A 17,049-nucleotide genomic window follows, 5' to 3' on the forward strand; every position below is an offset into this window, starting at 1 on the left:
ATATACACGTGCTGTGGGGAAGGGAAGGAGGTAAGATTGGGGGATGGAGAGGAGGACGAGGGGGAGAGGAAGGAAGGGACTCAGTCTGGGAAGGCCTCCTGGAGGAGGTGAGCTCTCAGTAGGGCCTTGAAGGGAGGAAGAGAGCTAGCTTGGTGGATGGTCAGAGGGAGGGCATTCCAGGCCCGGGGGAGGACATAGGCCGGGGGTCGATGGTGGGACAGGCGAGAACGAGGTACGGTGAGGAGATTAGTGGCAGAGGAGCGGAGGGTGCGGGGTGGGCTGTAGAAGGAGAGAAGGGAGGTGAGGTAGGAGGGGGCGAGGTGATGGAGAGCCTTGAAGCCCAGGGTGAGGAGTTTCTGCCTGATGCGCAGATTGATTGGTAGCCACTGGAGATTTCTGAGGAGGGGAGTAATATACCCAGAGCGTTTCTGGACAAAGATAATCCGGGCAGCAGCATGAAGTATGGATTGAAGTGGAGAGAGACACGAGGATGGGAGATCAGAGAGAAGGCTCTGATACTTGATACCGGAACAGATGGCTCTGACACTTGATACTGGAACAGTTTTGTCACTACTTAACATAAGGTTTTTTCATTTACCTGTGTGAAAAGGCATAGGCTTAGGGATGGTATACTCAACGTTCTAAGACATTATCTAAAAACATGTATAAAACGTTCCAGAAAGCTTATCCTAATCGCTACTTGCAAACCGCTCATCACTCTCTGTAAAGTCACGTAAGTGGAAGCGTTTCTAGTACAAAATGCCAAATGGTTTCTTCTTGAAATCTCAAATGATCAGTCTCAAGTCCAATAGTAATACAGAAACAGAAGATATCTTTGCTGATCCGTGGGTTGTTTGCTTCCCATTCAGTCTTTGGCATGTACCATTTTTAAGTAATTGTGTGATTCAGTCCAGTTTTGTTGAAGGCCTTCACAGAGATCGCACTTTACGCTGTAACAATTTGTCAATACCATGCTCCACATATTGTCATATTGTCTTTTAAGATATGTTGGGATAGAAGAATTAGCATAAGTGAAAGGATGTTCTGCTGAGTAGTTTAGGTCATTATCTCAAAACATTCAATGGCGTCCTAAGAAGCTTATTCCAATCATTTTTTCTGGAGGTTACATGGGGATACTCTGCTCATACTGTTTCATGATGCTTGAGTCTAAACACCAAGTTAGCCTAGTTCTAGTAAGTCAGGTGCATTGAAACTTCTCTGAAACAAAATATGAAATGGGCTCTTTTTAGGATTTCAAATGTTCAGTTCCATGTATAATACCATTATAGAACACAAATGATCTACACTAATCCTTGTCTTGTGGGGTACAGTCCATCACGAGGATAATCTTCTGCAAGAACTATTTTTCTTCTATTTTTCAATCAAGTTAATTGAATATATGACTGTATATTTTTGACAAATTGACTGCCTTCGGAGAGAAGTTATTTAATTGTTACTAATTAGGAAACAGTTTCCCTATTACTGTTCGTGGGCATAGATGACTGAAAAGATGTTGCGTTGAGCAGTTTAAAAATTTATCTCGAAGCATATATATTTTCTTTTGGAATGTTATCCTAATCATTATATCTGGACTGAAATATTCTCTATATTCTGCTTGTGCCATTTTTCTTTTATCTTGCTAAGTAAAAAATTTGAGAAGATGTGTGCTTCTTTCCATTATGTGAAAGTCACTAACTTTGAAATGCACCTCCCCAAAATGTCAAATGGACCTTTCCTGAAATTTCAAAAGTTAAGTTCCAGGTACAGTAGTAATATTGTAATATAGTACTATAGTAATATAATTACAGCACGAACTGTAGTATCTAGTCTTCTGCAAGTGTCATTTCCTTCTGTTAGTTTAGACTCCTGATATGTTGTACAATACAGAGCAAGGATTAGTTTAGATAGCTTTTGTACATAATGAACTTTTGATATTGCCAGAAGCCATTTGGAAATTAGTAGTAAGTGGGTTACAGGGCAGGTGAATTACATCAGTTGTACTGTCTATGAAGATATTTGCCAGAATAGACACAAATCCATATTCACTTAATCAGTAAATTCACATTTACTTAGCAAATGGATACAAATTCACATTCATTTTACTTAACAAGATAGAAGAAAAAAGGTGCACAGATGTATGTGAGTACTTTCGTGACATATAGCACTCAACACAATTTACTGGCCAACTCTCATTTAGCACAAAATGACAAATGACTTCCTCTTGATATTTCAATGTAGTACAGTAGTACAGTAACAGAACAGAACATAATATCACTGATCCTAGCACTGCAGTTTACATTCTATAAGGAGTCTAGACATCTGTATAAAGCATAGTCTTCTAGCTTGCTTAAGTAGGCAAGTTAAGTAAATGTAGGTTTTTAGTCATTCTGTGAACTATGCTAACGTCATAGAAAACACACGATGCAATTCATCGGTGTTGGATTTCGTTAAGCACCAATTGGTAAGTGCCCTCTTTTCAGTTTCATGAACTCAAACTATCTTCACATGATTCCACTGCAATTTTGACGGCCTTTACTTCACTTAATAATGTAATTATTTTGTCACTACTCAGTTCAAACGTTTCTGTTTTATTACTGATTGAGTTAGAATGTATATAAGGGCACATATGTGTGCAAAGATTTTTGTGTTGAGCACTTTAAGCCATTTTAACCAAAAATCTATACTGCGTTCAACAAAGCTTTTTCTAATCACTATGTGTAGATTTCCATGAGTCTCCATATTCTGATTATAATGCAGAATGGTTATTGAGTCCATACACCAGTCACCACTCTCAAGCAAATTACAAAGCAGCGTGGCTCAATGGAAAGAGCATGGGATTTGGAATCAGAGGTCATGAGTTCTAATCCTGACTCCACCACTTGTCAGTTGTGTGACTTTGGGCAAGTCACAACTTCTCTGAGCCTCACTTATGTCATCTGTAAAATGGAGATTAACACTGTGAGCCGTACTTGGGACAACCTGGTCAGTACTTCTGTACTTCACACATGTAGGCTCTTATCAAATGTTATTATTATTATTATTATTATTATTATTATTATTATTATTATTATTCATTGAAAAGTGTCTGGCCCGAAATGACAAATGTGTTCATCTTGAAATTTTATAAGTTGAGTTCCATGTACAATAACAATACAGTCACAGATGGTAGTTAAACTGAAACTGAACCTTGTCCTGCACTGTACAACCTATCGGAGTCTGTTCTTCAGCATTTGTTCCTTTATTGTAGTAAGAAAGTTGAGTGAATGTGTGCTTATTCCCACCCTGTCAAATTCATTGCGTTGAAACCAATCTGGCACAAATTGACAAACTTGCCAGAAACAGCTAGGCTTAGTAGAAAGAGCACAGGCTTGGTAATTAGAGGTCATGGTTTCAAATCCCGCCTCCATCACCTGTCAGCTGTGTGACTTTGGGCAAGCCACTTACCTACTCTGGGCTTCAGTTACCACATCTGTAAAATGGGGATGAAGACTGTGAGCCCCACGTGGGACAACCTGTTAACCTTGTATCTACCCCAGTGTTTAGAACAGTGTAGGTAGTAGGCACACATAGTAAGCTCTTAACAAATACCATTACTATTATTATTATTAAATCAACAGGAGTGCTTATTTCCATGAGGAAGATGTTGATCCTTGATGTGCAGTATACAGCTTATCAAGAGTTTACTCTTCTGCAGATACCGTTTTCCTTATAAATTGGGAAGTTTTATGGGCAATAGTAATTCTGTATCAGAAGATGTATCACTATTTCTGGATTTTGTTTCTGCACATAAAGAAACATGGCTTTGAGTTTAAACATGAGTGATTGTTATCTAAACAAAGCATGTACAGGGGAATTCATCTGAAACGCTACATAAAAGAAATTCTTCTTGAAATTTTATTTGTTCAATTCCAGGTACAATCATAGTACCGAAATAGATTATACCTGATCCCTTTTTTTTTTGCTTTGCAATGTACATCTCATACGTGTTCTAAGTTTTGACATATTTCATTTTCTTCTGTCTTGTTAAGTAAGAAAGTTGAGTAAAACCGTGCTTCCCTCCAGTCTAGCAGTGTCACTAACTTTGAAACCTATTTGGCACGAAACGACAAATGCACACTATTTGAAATTTCAATTGTTCAGTTCCATATACATTAGTAAAACATTAACAAGAGATATATACTCTGGTCTTTGCACTGCAGTGTACTCTACTAGAATTCTAGTTTTCTGAAAGTACAATTTTTTACACTGTTACAGAATAACAGTATAGGTTAAATGAATATATGATTCTATCCATTTTGTCAAATTGAATGCCGTTAACAGAAAGCACTCGAAATGATAACAATTGTGTTACGATAATATTCAAGGTTTTCTCTCTTACTATTTGTTGACACCCACAGTGCAGTAATGTTCTGCTGAGAACTTAGAGCTATTTTCTCAAAACAGCTCTGTTGTAATCAAAAAAACTTCTAATCAATTTCTGTGGACTTTTATGACATTTTCCTTATTCTGTAGCATGATATTTGACTTCAAACATCAGTCACACTAACCAAAGTCATTCTGAAAAATCGTGTCTAGCATACAATGACAAAAGAAAGATTTCTTCCTGAAAGTTAAAATGTTCCATACCATGGTACAATAATATATAATAATTTTACATGGAACAGTAACCAATTAACAAATTAAACTAGAAATTTACACTAATTTTTTCTTTGTACTGCATTAAGAATCTAGATTTCCACATCTCTTTTTTCTTTGTCCTGGTAAAAAATTTACTGAATGTCTACTTCTGAACTGAGTCAGTTCCGCTGTAACCCTGTTTAGCATGAAATGCTAAAATGGCTTCTGAAAATTTCAGTTGTTCATTTAAATTTATATAGTTTTATAACAATAGGAAATATCCAAGCTAATACTTGAAGTGCAGTGTGCAGCTTAACTGGAATTTACTACTCTGCATGTACAATTTTTCTTCTGCTTGTATAGCAATAATGCAGTAATAAACAAAATCTACACTCACCGTTACACTAAAGTTGATGTTCTATCAGGAGCTTCGTCTTCTATATATACCATTTGTCGTCTAATCTGCTACCTCTACTAATGAACTTACTTTTTAAGAGATCAAATTCACTTTCACTGAAGCTCATTTAAGCACCAATTATTGAAATATTCTCTTGAACTTTAATGCTTATCTTATATACAGCCTTGATTTTCGGTCCACAACTCTTCAGAATTATTTATGTGGCTTTTTTTTCTAGCCTGCTAAGTATGAAAGATAATTCAGTGTTTCTATTTAATCTTCTTTGAAAGCAATTGAAGCAGAAAATAAGTGGATTCTTTTAAAAATTTCAATTGTTTAGTCCTATATAAAATAAAAATGCACTAAAGGAAGAAATGATCCTTGTTTTACAGTGTTCACTGTCTCATCATTTTCTACATTTAGGGCAGCAGCATGGTTAAGTGGAAAGAGCACAGGTTTGAGAGCCAGAGGTGGGGGGGGGGGGCGGTTCTAATAATCCAGCCTCCACCACTTGTCTGATGCATAACTTGAGCAAGTCACTTAACTTCCCTGTGTTTCAGTTACCTCATCTTTAAAATGGGGATTCAGACTGTGAGCCCATTTGGGACAACCTAATTACAATGTATCTAACCCAGCCCTTAGAACAGTACTTCGCACATAGGAAGCACTTAACAAATACCACCAGTATTATTATTATTATTAATGTCCTTCTATCATATCAAGTTACACAATTCAGTTGCTCTGAATATATACCCATCAATGACTAAATATGATCTTGAAATTTCAAGAAGCAAGTTCACTTGCCTGTTTAGAAGCTGTCTACATTGAACTTAGTTTAGCACAGTGTGACACAGCGGGAATATAGTATTTATAATGTGTCATTTTCCTTCTATCCTGCTGTTAGAAAAATAGGTGGATGTGTGTTAATCCCCATTCTGACAAATTGTTTCGAAAACCGTATAACATGAATTGCGATATAACTCCTCTTGAAATTTCAAAGGTTCAATTTATGTACAGTAGTATTATAATAATATAAGTAATAAACACTGATCCTTGAAATGCTCTATACAGTGCATCAGGAGTAGTTTTCAGCAAATACCATTTTTTTCTATCTTGCTACTTTAACAAATTAAGAAAATGAGTGATTCATAGAGAGTACCTGACATGATAAAAAATTTGGTCCTTAGCTCAAAATTTTCCCTTTTATTTTATGTAGTCATATAAGAGCATATACAGGTCTTGGAACTGAAAAGATTTATACTGTGTTCAAAGAAGTTTGTTTTGGGGTTTATATGCTTTCAATACACAACTTATACTGCAGCATGGTCTTTGAGTCTAAGCACCAGTCATCTCACTTTAGCAAGTCACATTAGTTGAAAGGCATCTGGGATGAAATGACGCCTCTTTCAGGCATCTACTGACTACTGACTGACTACTGTCTAATGAAGAAACATTTTTTCTTCCATACCACTAAGTTGCCATACAAATTGTATGTGTGATACTCTCCATTTTGTCCGACTGCTTGCATATTTTCACTAACCAAATCAATGTTTTCTGTTTCACTGTATGAGCACACATAGATACAGGGAGGTTGAACGAATTACTCATAACATGTATATAAAATGTTTTCTATGAAATGTATCCTACTCAGTTTGGTGTTTAAATCAAAACTATGACTATCTCTCTAGCTAGTCAGGTGTTTTGAATAGCGTCTGGCTCTAAATGCTGAATGGACTCTTATTGAAATCTCAAATGTTCATTATCATATCCAGTAGTAATACAGTAAAAGAACAGATCTACATTCAGCTGTACAATGAGAGGATGTGTGTTTCTTTCCATTCTGTCGAAGTCACTTACTTTGAAACTCATCTACCCCGAAATGTCAAATGGGTCTTTCTTGAAATTTCAAATGTTCAGTTTCAGCTACAGTAATACTATGGTAATATAATACTTTTGTAATATACTTTTGTAATATAGTAATAGAAGCACTAACTGCAGTATCTAGTTTTCTGCAAGGGTCAATTCCTCTGTCTTGTAAAGTTTAGACTACAGATATTCTGTACACTACAGAGCAAAGATTAGTATAGATAGCTTCTGCACTTATGAATGAACTTTTGATATTTCCAGAAGCCATTTGGAAATTAGTGGTAAGCAGACTTCAATGCACGTGAATTGCATCAAGTGTGCTATCTGTCTGTGAAGGCAGTCCATTTGCCAGAATGGACAGAAATGCATATTCACTTAACAAGAGAAAAGAAAAAAGGCACACAGATGTATGTGAGTTTTTGACCTACTGTCAAATTTTCTTCGGTGAAATATAGCATTCAACACAATTCACTAGCCGTAGATTGTCGTTCAGCACGAAATGCCTAATGTACACAAATGGAAGTGTACATTGCATCAGGAGTTTAATGTTTTGATTTAAACTCATTAAGAATGAATGCATACTTATGCTGAGAGCAGTCTAACCAGAAATGTGAAATGGACACTAATTGAAATTTAAGTTGTTCAGTTCCATGTACAACTTCAGTCACAGAAGATAGCTGGAAAAATTATTTCACTGACTGCAGTGCATTCCATTAGGATCCTAGTCTTTTGCGAAAGTCTTTTTCTTTCTATCTTGCTAAGAAAGCAAACCTAGCCTTCCAAGACAAAGAAACCACCTGGTGCAATTCACTTGCCATTGCCGGCTGGTTAACCATTAATGATCATTATCTGACGCCTGTGTTTTAATTGTTTAATATGTTGAAATATCAAAACAATTGGCCGTGAAGTTGTGCAAAGCAGTTTAAATCTTTTCTCAAAGATGTACATTACAATACAGGAAGTTTATCGCTATTCACTTTGGATAATAATGATGGCATTTGTTAAACACTTTCATATACCAAGCACTGGTCGAATTCCTGTGTACATTACACGTAATCAATTTTTACTAATTGAGTGGCTTGAGTCTATACACCAATCAACATTAGCTAACATGTTATTTGTGTTGAAACCAGTCTGATATGAAGAACTAACAGTGTTCTTGTTAAAATTTCAAATGTTCAGTTTTATGCACAGTGTCAGTAGTAGATTAAAGGAAGATAGCTACACAGTTTTTTGCTCTACAGTGTACAGTCCATCAGATATCTAGTCTTTCATTTTTGCTTTCTTCTTTAATCTTTTAATTGGAAGAGAAGTGACTGTGTGTCTTTTTTTTCAACTTTTAATCCTTACAATCATCTTAGTGCGGTAACAATTTTGTCTCTACTCAACTCAGTGTATTTTATTGTACTGTAAATTGGGAAACTAGAGTGCACAAGGCCCAAGAATGTTGAACTGGGTAATTTTTAGACCTTTATTTTTGAAAATTGCATAGTATCGTAATCACTATGTCTAGATTATGTCTCTGCCCATAGGAAGACATTGTTTTAGATTTATACACCAATCACTGTTATCTAGCAAATCATGTCTATTCATCTGAATTCATTTGAATTCATCTGAATCGCTATGCGAAATGGACTCTTCTTGAAATTTTATATGTTCAGTTGAATGTACAGTAGTAGTACCAAAACAAATGATAACTGATTTTTGCCTTGTAATGTACATTTCATACATGGTCTAAATTTCAACATAATTCATTTTACTTCTAACAAGTAAAAAAGCTAAGTAAAAGTGTGCTTCCCTCTAGTCTAACAGTATCATTAACTTGAAACATCTCACACAAAATGACAAATGCACGCTAGTTGAAATTTGAATTTTTCAGGTCCATATATTAGTAAAACCTTCACAGATGATATATCCTCGAATCCTGATCTGATTGCTGATTGTTGCTCTGCACTGAATCAAGAGTTTGTTTTCAACATTTTCTGTTTCACTGTATGAACATACACGTATAGGGCTATTGACTGAATTTTGTAAAGAATTAACTAAAAACATGTACATAGAATGGTGTTTAAGTCTAAACAACGACTATCTTTCTACATATTCAGGTGTTTTGAATAGCATCTAGCTTGCTTTTAAACGTCTTGGAAAATGAAATGACAAATGGATATCACAAATGTTCATTACCTTGTCCAACATCCGTGCAACATATTTATACTGATCCTTACACTGTGATATAGAGCCCACCAGAATTTTAGGATTCTACGTGTACCACTTTTCTTCCATGCAAGTAAGTAAAAAATATGTGAATGTCTGTTATATTAATTTCTACAATTGACTCCGTAAAGTTTGGTCGATACGAAGCTATATTTGCTTTTTACCTGAAAGGATAAAACAATGCTCGTAAGTGCAAGGATGTGCTGAAAAGTTTGAGCAGTATCTCAAAACATGTATATATTGCATTCCAGGAAGCTTATCATTATCATTCGGTCTCAAATTAAATGTTCACTATATTCTCATTGTAACATGTCATTGCGTTTACGTCTAAACACCAGTCTCCATTTACTATTTACATGTATGGAAATCTTTGGGAGGTGAAGTTCTAGAGATTTGAAAATATCAGTAAGTATAAAATAAAGTGACACACGCACACTAATCTTTCTCATGCAAAATACATCCTGTTAGAAGTTGTTTTCTGCATGAACCAATTATCTTCTATTTCATTAAATAAGCGATTACTGTCAGTGTAAATATCTATCAATTCCTTCAAAAGGACTACTTTCCCAGGGAGCTCAATTGATTAAAACAGTTTAAATTGTCCTTAAAAGATTCAAATATTCAGTTGGATGTACTGTCATCTACACTAATCACTGCTTCATAGTATTATCTATGATAAACAAGAGTCTTGCTTTTATTCCATTTGCTATTTTCTTTCTATACTTCTAAGAAAGACTATTTTATCAAAATTATTTTCTTTGTAACTCGTTTAGCATGAATTTCAACATGAATTTTTCATCCAATTGTAATTGTTTATTTCGAAGTGCAGCTACAAAACTTATCTGAGCTGATCCTTGCAATGCGCTGAAAAAAATCCCAATTGGATTAGTCTTCTGTATATGTCAATTAAGTAAATTTAAGTGAGCGTAAATATCTGTCTATTCTTTCCAAAGGATTACAATTTCAGAGAACCCACGACACAGATTACTGGCAAGTATCCTTGAAATTTAATTAACGTTCACTTTCTCGTACTGATCCTTCCTCTGCTTAATCTTCTTTATGTGCCAATTCAAGTCACTGGCATTGAAAATAATTCATTCAGTAATATTTATTGTTTACTGAGCACTATACTAAGTATTAGGGAAAGTAGAATGCAACAATAAGAGAATGGGAGATAGCCATCAGAGGCGAAACACCAAAAGGGCTCTTTTTGCTATCACAATTGTTGAGTCAATTTACTACAATAATGTCCCCCTCTCCACTCCCCCATCTTACCTCCTTCCCTTCCCCACAGCACCTGTATATATGTATATATGTTTGTGCATATTTGTTACTCTATTTATTTATTTATTTATTTATTTATTTATTTTACTTGTACATATTTATTCTATTTATTTTATTTTGTTAGTATGTTTGGTTTTGTTCTCTGTCTCCCCCTTTTAGACTGTGAGCCCACTGTTGGGTAGGGACTGTCTCTATATGTTGCCAACTTGTACTTCCCAAGCGCTTAGTACAGTGCTCTGCACACAGTAAGCGCTCAATAAATACAATTAATGATGATGATGATGATATCTATCCTGGAGTCCTGTCTTCTGCAAGTACCATTTTTTTCTTCTATCTTGCAAAGGTAAATCGACGTGTGAGTCTCTCCAGTGGTTAAATTGATGGCATTCACAGAGACTACTCAGCTCAAGGATTCTTTTTTACTCTAAGCTAGTATGGGGTATTTTGCACTTTCATGAATTTTTTCAAAAAGAATATATTCTTTCAGAGCTCATATGTTAATCGCCATTTGTGGACTGATATTTAAAGTTCATTTACACTCTGCTTAGACTGTAGCCTCGTTTTTTAAGTCCATAAACTATTCAACACCATCTAGTAAGTCTATATTGGGATAAAGAAGTTTAACCCAATCGCAACATTTGCACCTAATCATTAAAATAAACTAAAATAAGTGTTCTTCTACACTTGTTAAAGAAGTTTGAGTTTAAACACTAGTTAATACTTCCTAACAAATCATGTGCTTTGAAACTCTCTGAGACGAAATATTTCAAGTTATACTAAAAAAATCAAATGTACCTTTCCATGCAGAGTAACAGAAGATACCTAAACTTATTCTATAAATGCAGTATGCAACCTAACAGGATGAGAGTCTTAAGCAGGTCTTTTTTAAATCTCTGTGTTGGAAAGATAGTAAGATAAGTGAATATGTGATTCTCTCTATTTGTCACATTGAACACATTCTCAGAGGGCAGCCTTGAAACTATAACAACTTTGTCACCAACTCAAGGTTTTCAGAATTTATGTTAGTATGCAAGAGCTCATATAGATTCAAAGATATTGTGCTGCATACTTTAGCCCTTGATCTCAAAAGATCTGCACTACCTTCTAGAAATCTTAATCTAATCTGTAGAAACATGATTTCTATCTTCTGCTTATTGTGTATCATGGTGTTTCACTCTAAATACCATTCACCACATACCAGCAAGTCACATGCCTTAAAACATTTCGGACATGAAATACCGAATAGCCTGCTTTGAGATTTGAAATATTCCCTTCTATGCACAATGGAATTAGAGTTACAGAAAATATCTACCTTGAGCTATGAAATGAAGTGTGTGTACCATCATGTGTCTTGGCATCTGCATGTGCCATTGTTCATCTTCATCACAGAGAAACACTTGACACGGTAACAATTTTGTCTCTACATAGCGCTTTTCTGTTTTGTAGTATACGCCACAGAAGACACATAAGTGCTGGGCAACTTTACTGACCAGACTATGCTTTAATTACGAAATTTGTATATAAATCAAACATATATATATATATATATATATTTGTAATATATACAAACATGTATATATCATGCATACTTGTCCCTAACCATTATAGGTTGACTAAACTGGGACTCTATATTTGACTAATTGTATTGCGTCTTTGCATTTATTATGAATAGTTTTGAAACAACACCAAGAACAACTGTCTAGAAAATAATCTGGATGGAAATCTGTCTGACAAGAAACACCAAATGTGTTCTTTCTGGAAATTCCAAATATTCAGTTCTTCGTAAAACAGCACGTTAAGAGAATATAAATGTACAGTGAACCTTATCCTTCCGTTTAGAGCAGGATATGACGAATGTCTAGTCTTCAGCACTTTTCTATTTTTTCTCATTCAAAATTCAGTTTCATGTATATAGCAGTTCACTGATACTTGTCTTCCATCAGAAGAATAGCCTTCTCTCTGTGTCTTTTTTCTTGCTTTTGTTATGTAAATAAGTTAAATGAATATGTGTTTCTGGTCAATCTGATAGGCTGTTTTCACAGGCAGCTCAACCCATAAAATTAACTAACGCTGAAAATCATTTAGCAATAAATTGCCAACTTCCCTTTTCATGAAATTTCTAATATTCAGTTGCATGTTCAAGAGTAGTCTACACTGATCTTTAAACAGTAGCTGTTCAGCTTATAGGAAATCCAGTTTTCTCCAGGGGACATTGTTCTTCTGTACTGATAAATAAGAAAGATAAACGAATGTGCCTTTCTGTCATTCTAATTCACTTTCTTTTTCATGTGTCCTAAATCATTCAATCGAATTAATCATGCAGTCACTCTGTGTTGAGAAATAGGAAACTGTGTACTAGGAAAGTAAAAATCCTTAATATTTTGAGGCATTCACTAAGTAACAATGGACTCACAGGTCTGGAAGGAGGAGACAGACAGCAAAAGAAGTAGATACATAATGCCAAATTGTCTCTTCCTGAAATTTCAAATGATAATTTCCTTTTAAAGAAGTAAAATCAATCGTATTTATTGAGCACTTACTGTGTGCAGAGCACTGTACTAAGCGCTTGGGAAGTACAAGTTGGCAACACATAGAGACAGTCCCTATCCAACAGCGGGCTCACAGTCTAGAAAAAGTAAAAGAAGATGTCCTTGCACTAGAGTGTATAGACCATTATGCGTTTAAGTTTCTGCATGTCTCATTTTTCTTTGATCCTTCTAAATAGGCAAATTGAGGGAATCTGGATTCTGTCCATTTTGCTTGACTGCGTTCCTCAGAGTGGTCACTTGTCACAGCAAAAGTATTGTTACTACTAAATGTAAATCTTTACATTTAACTCTCTTTAGACAGATGAGAACTCACACAGGTGAAAGGATGCTAAACTAAGTACTTTAGGCCAGAGACTCAAAACATGTATATTGTATTCTAGAAAGTTTACTTGTTTGGTTTGGTTTTTGGGTCTAAATACCAGTCATTACTAATTAGTCTGTCACGTGCCTTGAAAACAGACAAGAAATGCAAAAATTAAACTTCAAATGTTCAAGGTAGATGCACAATAGTAATCCAGTTATAGAAGTTATCTACCCTGCTCATTTCTCTGCATTGTACAGTCTGTCTATCAGGTCTATAGTCTTCAAAAGGGCTCCTTTGTCTTCTTTCCTGCAGTTTTTGTTATCTTGATGTCCTTTCAATCAATCAATCATATTTACTGAGCGCTTACTGTGTGCAGAGCACTGTACTAAGCGCTTGGGAAGTGCAGGTTGGCAACATATAGAGACAGTCCCTACCCAACAGTGGTCTCACTTTTTGCGATGAGGAGATAATTTTGTCACAAGGATCAGGAATGTTGTGCTGAGTGAAATTCAGAACTATGTCTTCAAAGTATATAATATCTTACCATGCCACATGATGTTTAATTTTAAATACCAATCACCACTATCTAGAAAGTCATGAACGTGGAAACCTGTCCGGAACAATACACTTAATGACATCGTCTTGAAATTTCAAATATTCATTCCATTTAGGTAGAAGTATCGTTAACAGAAGTAAACTTACATTGTTCCTTGTCTAGTGTCTGTGTAATTCATGTTTCTATAAACTATTAAATTAAGAAAATTGAGTGAATGTGTTTATCCCTCCTGTCTATCGATGGAGTTTGCTTTGAACCTTGCAAACACTCTGCAAAATAACAATCTTGTGAGTACCAAGCTCAAGCTCTTCTCTTTTACTGTATGTCTTGATATTAAGCATACATAAGACACAGGAATTCTTCGCTGACGTATTTAAGCCATTTCTTTAAAAGAGTTATATTGCTTTCCATGAAGCTTATCCCAATCAATATTCGTGGACTTACATAGACTTTATATTCTACTTAATAGTGCGGCAAAGTATTTGAGTCCAAACACCAGTCACCCCTCTCCAGTAAAGTCAACTGTGTGACTTTGGACTGAAATGACAAATGGTTTCTTCCTGAATTTCAGGTATTCCTTTCCATGAATAATTGAAATTTCAAGTAGCGAGTATTTAACGTTTTTTGCTAGATAGGTTTCAAAGTTAATGACACTGCTAGACTAGAAGATAGCACACTTTTATTCAACTTTCTTACTTAAGATAGAGGAACGGTGAATTATGTCGAAATTTAAACCACGTATGAGATGTACATTGCAAGACAAAAATCAATTATCAGTTATCTTCTGTTTCAGTACTACTATTGTACTGAACATATAAAATTTCAAAAAGAGCCCATTTTAACATAGCGTTTCTGATGAATTCTCCCGTACACGATTTGCTAGCTAACAGTGACTTGGCATTTAAAGCCAAAATTATGTTTCCCTATGTGCACTCATAATGCAGACATAGTGATTACGAGACTATATCTGGGAAGTATTATATAAGTTTTGAGATAGTCGTCTTAAAACTACCCAGTTCAACATTCCTGGACTTTATGTGCTCTCATTTCTCAATTTTCAGTAAATGAAAAACACTGAGTTGAGTAGTGACAAAATTGTTACCGCATTAAGAAGAGTGTAGATATTAAATGTTGAAAAGAGGACGGCAACCTACAATCACCTCACTTCCAATTAACGGGATTAAAAGAAAGATTGAAAAGCAGAATAATAATAATAATGATGGCATTTATTAGCACTTACTATGTGCAAAGCAATGTTCTAAGCGCTGATTTCTGATGTACAGCAGAGAAAGGATAGGTGTAGCTATCTTCTGTTCCTCTACTAAATGACTTTAGTAGAATACAGAGAAACTCACATTCATTTGTCTTGCCTACCCTTAGCAGGATAGAAGAGAATTGGTATATATATGAAAGGACTAGATTACAGTTTAATATAAACTTGCCCTGGCCATACTCTGCTGCCTGGTCCTGGCTCTCCTCTTCTGCCTTGTCTTGGCCTTCTTCCTCTGCCTATGTCTGGCCTTCCTCCTCTGCCTGATCCTGGCCCTCATCCCTTCTTGTCCTGGCCCCTCACCCCTGGTTGGTTCTGGCCCTCCAACTGGTCCGGTCCCTCCTGCAGAGATTGATGATGGTAGCCTTTCTGGGCCTGGTCCTGGCTCTACTCCTTCGCCAGGTCATGAAGCAATGTCTCCGCCTTTCCCTGGCCCTCCTCCCCTTTCTGGTCCTGGCCCTACTCCACCACTTTGTCCTGGCTCTCCTGCTCGGATAGGTCTTGGACGTCCACCTCTGCCTTCTCTTGGCCTTCCTTCAGGGACTAGTCCTGGCTGTCTTCTTGGACCTTGTCCTAGCCCGGCCCCTCCCCAGATACTGGTGTACTGTCTCCTTCTGGTCTTGGCCTTCCTCCCCGACCTGTTCCTGACCCTCTTCCTCCACCTGGTCCTGGCCCTCGTCCCAGGACTGGTCCTGGTGCTCCTCCTGGGTCCGGTCCTGGCCCTGTTCCTCCGCCTAACCCTGTTGCCCTTCTTGCACCTGGTCCTGACCCTCCGTCCCCTCCTGGTCCTAGCCTTACTCCTCTGTCTGGTCGTAGCACTCCTCTTCTATCAGGTCCTGGCCAACTTCCTCTTGGTCTACTGTCCTTCCTTAAGGGACTGGTCCTGGCCCTCTACCTCTGCCTGATCCTGCCCCTCCTCTTTTACCATGTCTTGACCCTCTACCCTGCCCGGTCCTGAACCTCTTTCCCTGCTTGGTCCTTGCCCTACCCTTCTGCTTTGTCCTAGCCCTCCTGCTCAGCCTGGACCTCCTCCACTGCCTTGTCTTTATCCTTCCTCCACGGACTGGTCCTGGCACTCTTTCTGAGCCTGGGCCTGACCCTTCTCCTCTGCCTGATCGCCTGGTCCTGATCATTCCCCACCGCTTGGTACTCACCTTCCTCCCTTGCCTGGTCCCTGCCCTCCTTGCTCACCTTGTCCTGGTCTTCTTTCCCCCACGGGATCCTGGTCCTGGCACTCTTCCCTCATCTAGTCCCGGTTCTCCTTCCCTACCTGTTCCCGGCTATAGTCCTCTGCTTGGTCCTGGCCCTCTTGCTCAGCTAGGTCCTGAACCTCCTTATGCGCCTCGTCCTGGCCCTCGTTACCTGCCTGATCATGGCCCTCTTCCTCCAACTTGCTTGGCCCTCTTTCTCAGCCTGATCCTGGCCCTCCTACTCTGCCAGGTCCTGGTGCTCTGATTCCACCTTGTCCTGGCCTTCCTTTCCTGCCTGGTTCTGGCCATCCTGCTAGACCCGGTCATGGACCTCCTCTCTTCCATTTCCTGGCCCTCCTACCACTCCTGCTCCCTAGCCCTCATCCTCCACCTGGTTCTGACTCTCCTCCAGGGACTGCTCCTGGCCCTCTTTCCCTACTTGGTCCTTGCCCAACTCCTCCGCTTGGTCCTAGTCCTACTGCTCAGCAAGGTCCTCGCCTTCTCCTCCACCTGTTCCTTGGCACTCTTCCTCCTACTCGTCCTGGTCCTCTGTTCGGCCAGGTCCTGGACCTCTTCCTCCGCCTTGTCCTTATCCATCCTCCAGGGACTGGTTCAGACCTTCATTTTCTGTCTGGTCCTCTCCCACCCCCAAGGACTCGTCCTGGACCTCCTCCTCCACCTGGTCCTGGCCCTCCTTGTCCATCTTGTCCTAGCGCTCTGACTCCTCCTTGTCCTGGTCTTAGCCTCTGCCCGGTCCTAGACCTCCTTCTGTGCTTGGTCCTGGCCTTCCTCCCCAACTTGG

Source organism: Tachyglossus aculeatus, chromosome 21 (genome assembly GCF_015852505.1).
Source record: "Tachyglossus aculeatus isolate mTacAcu1 chromosome 21, mTacAcu1.pri, whole genome shotgun sequence".
NCBI classification, from domain to species: Eukaryota; Metazoa; Chordata; class Mammalia; order Monotremata; family Tachyglossidae; genus Tachyglossus; species Tachyglossus aculeatus.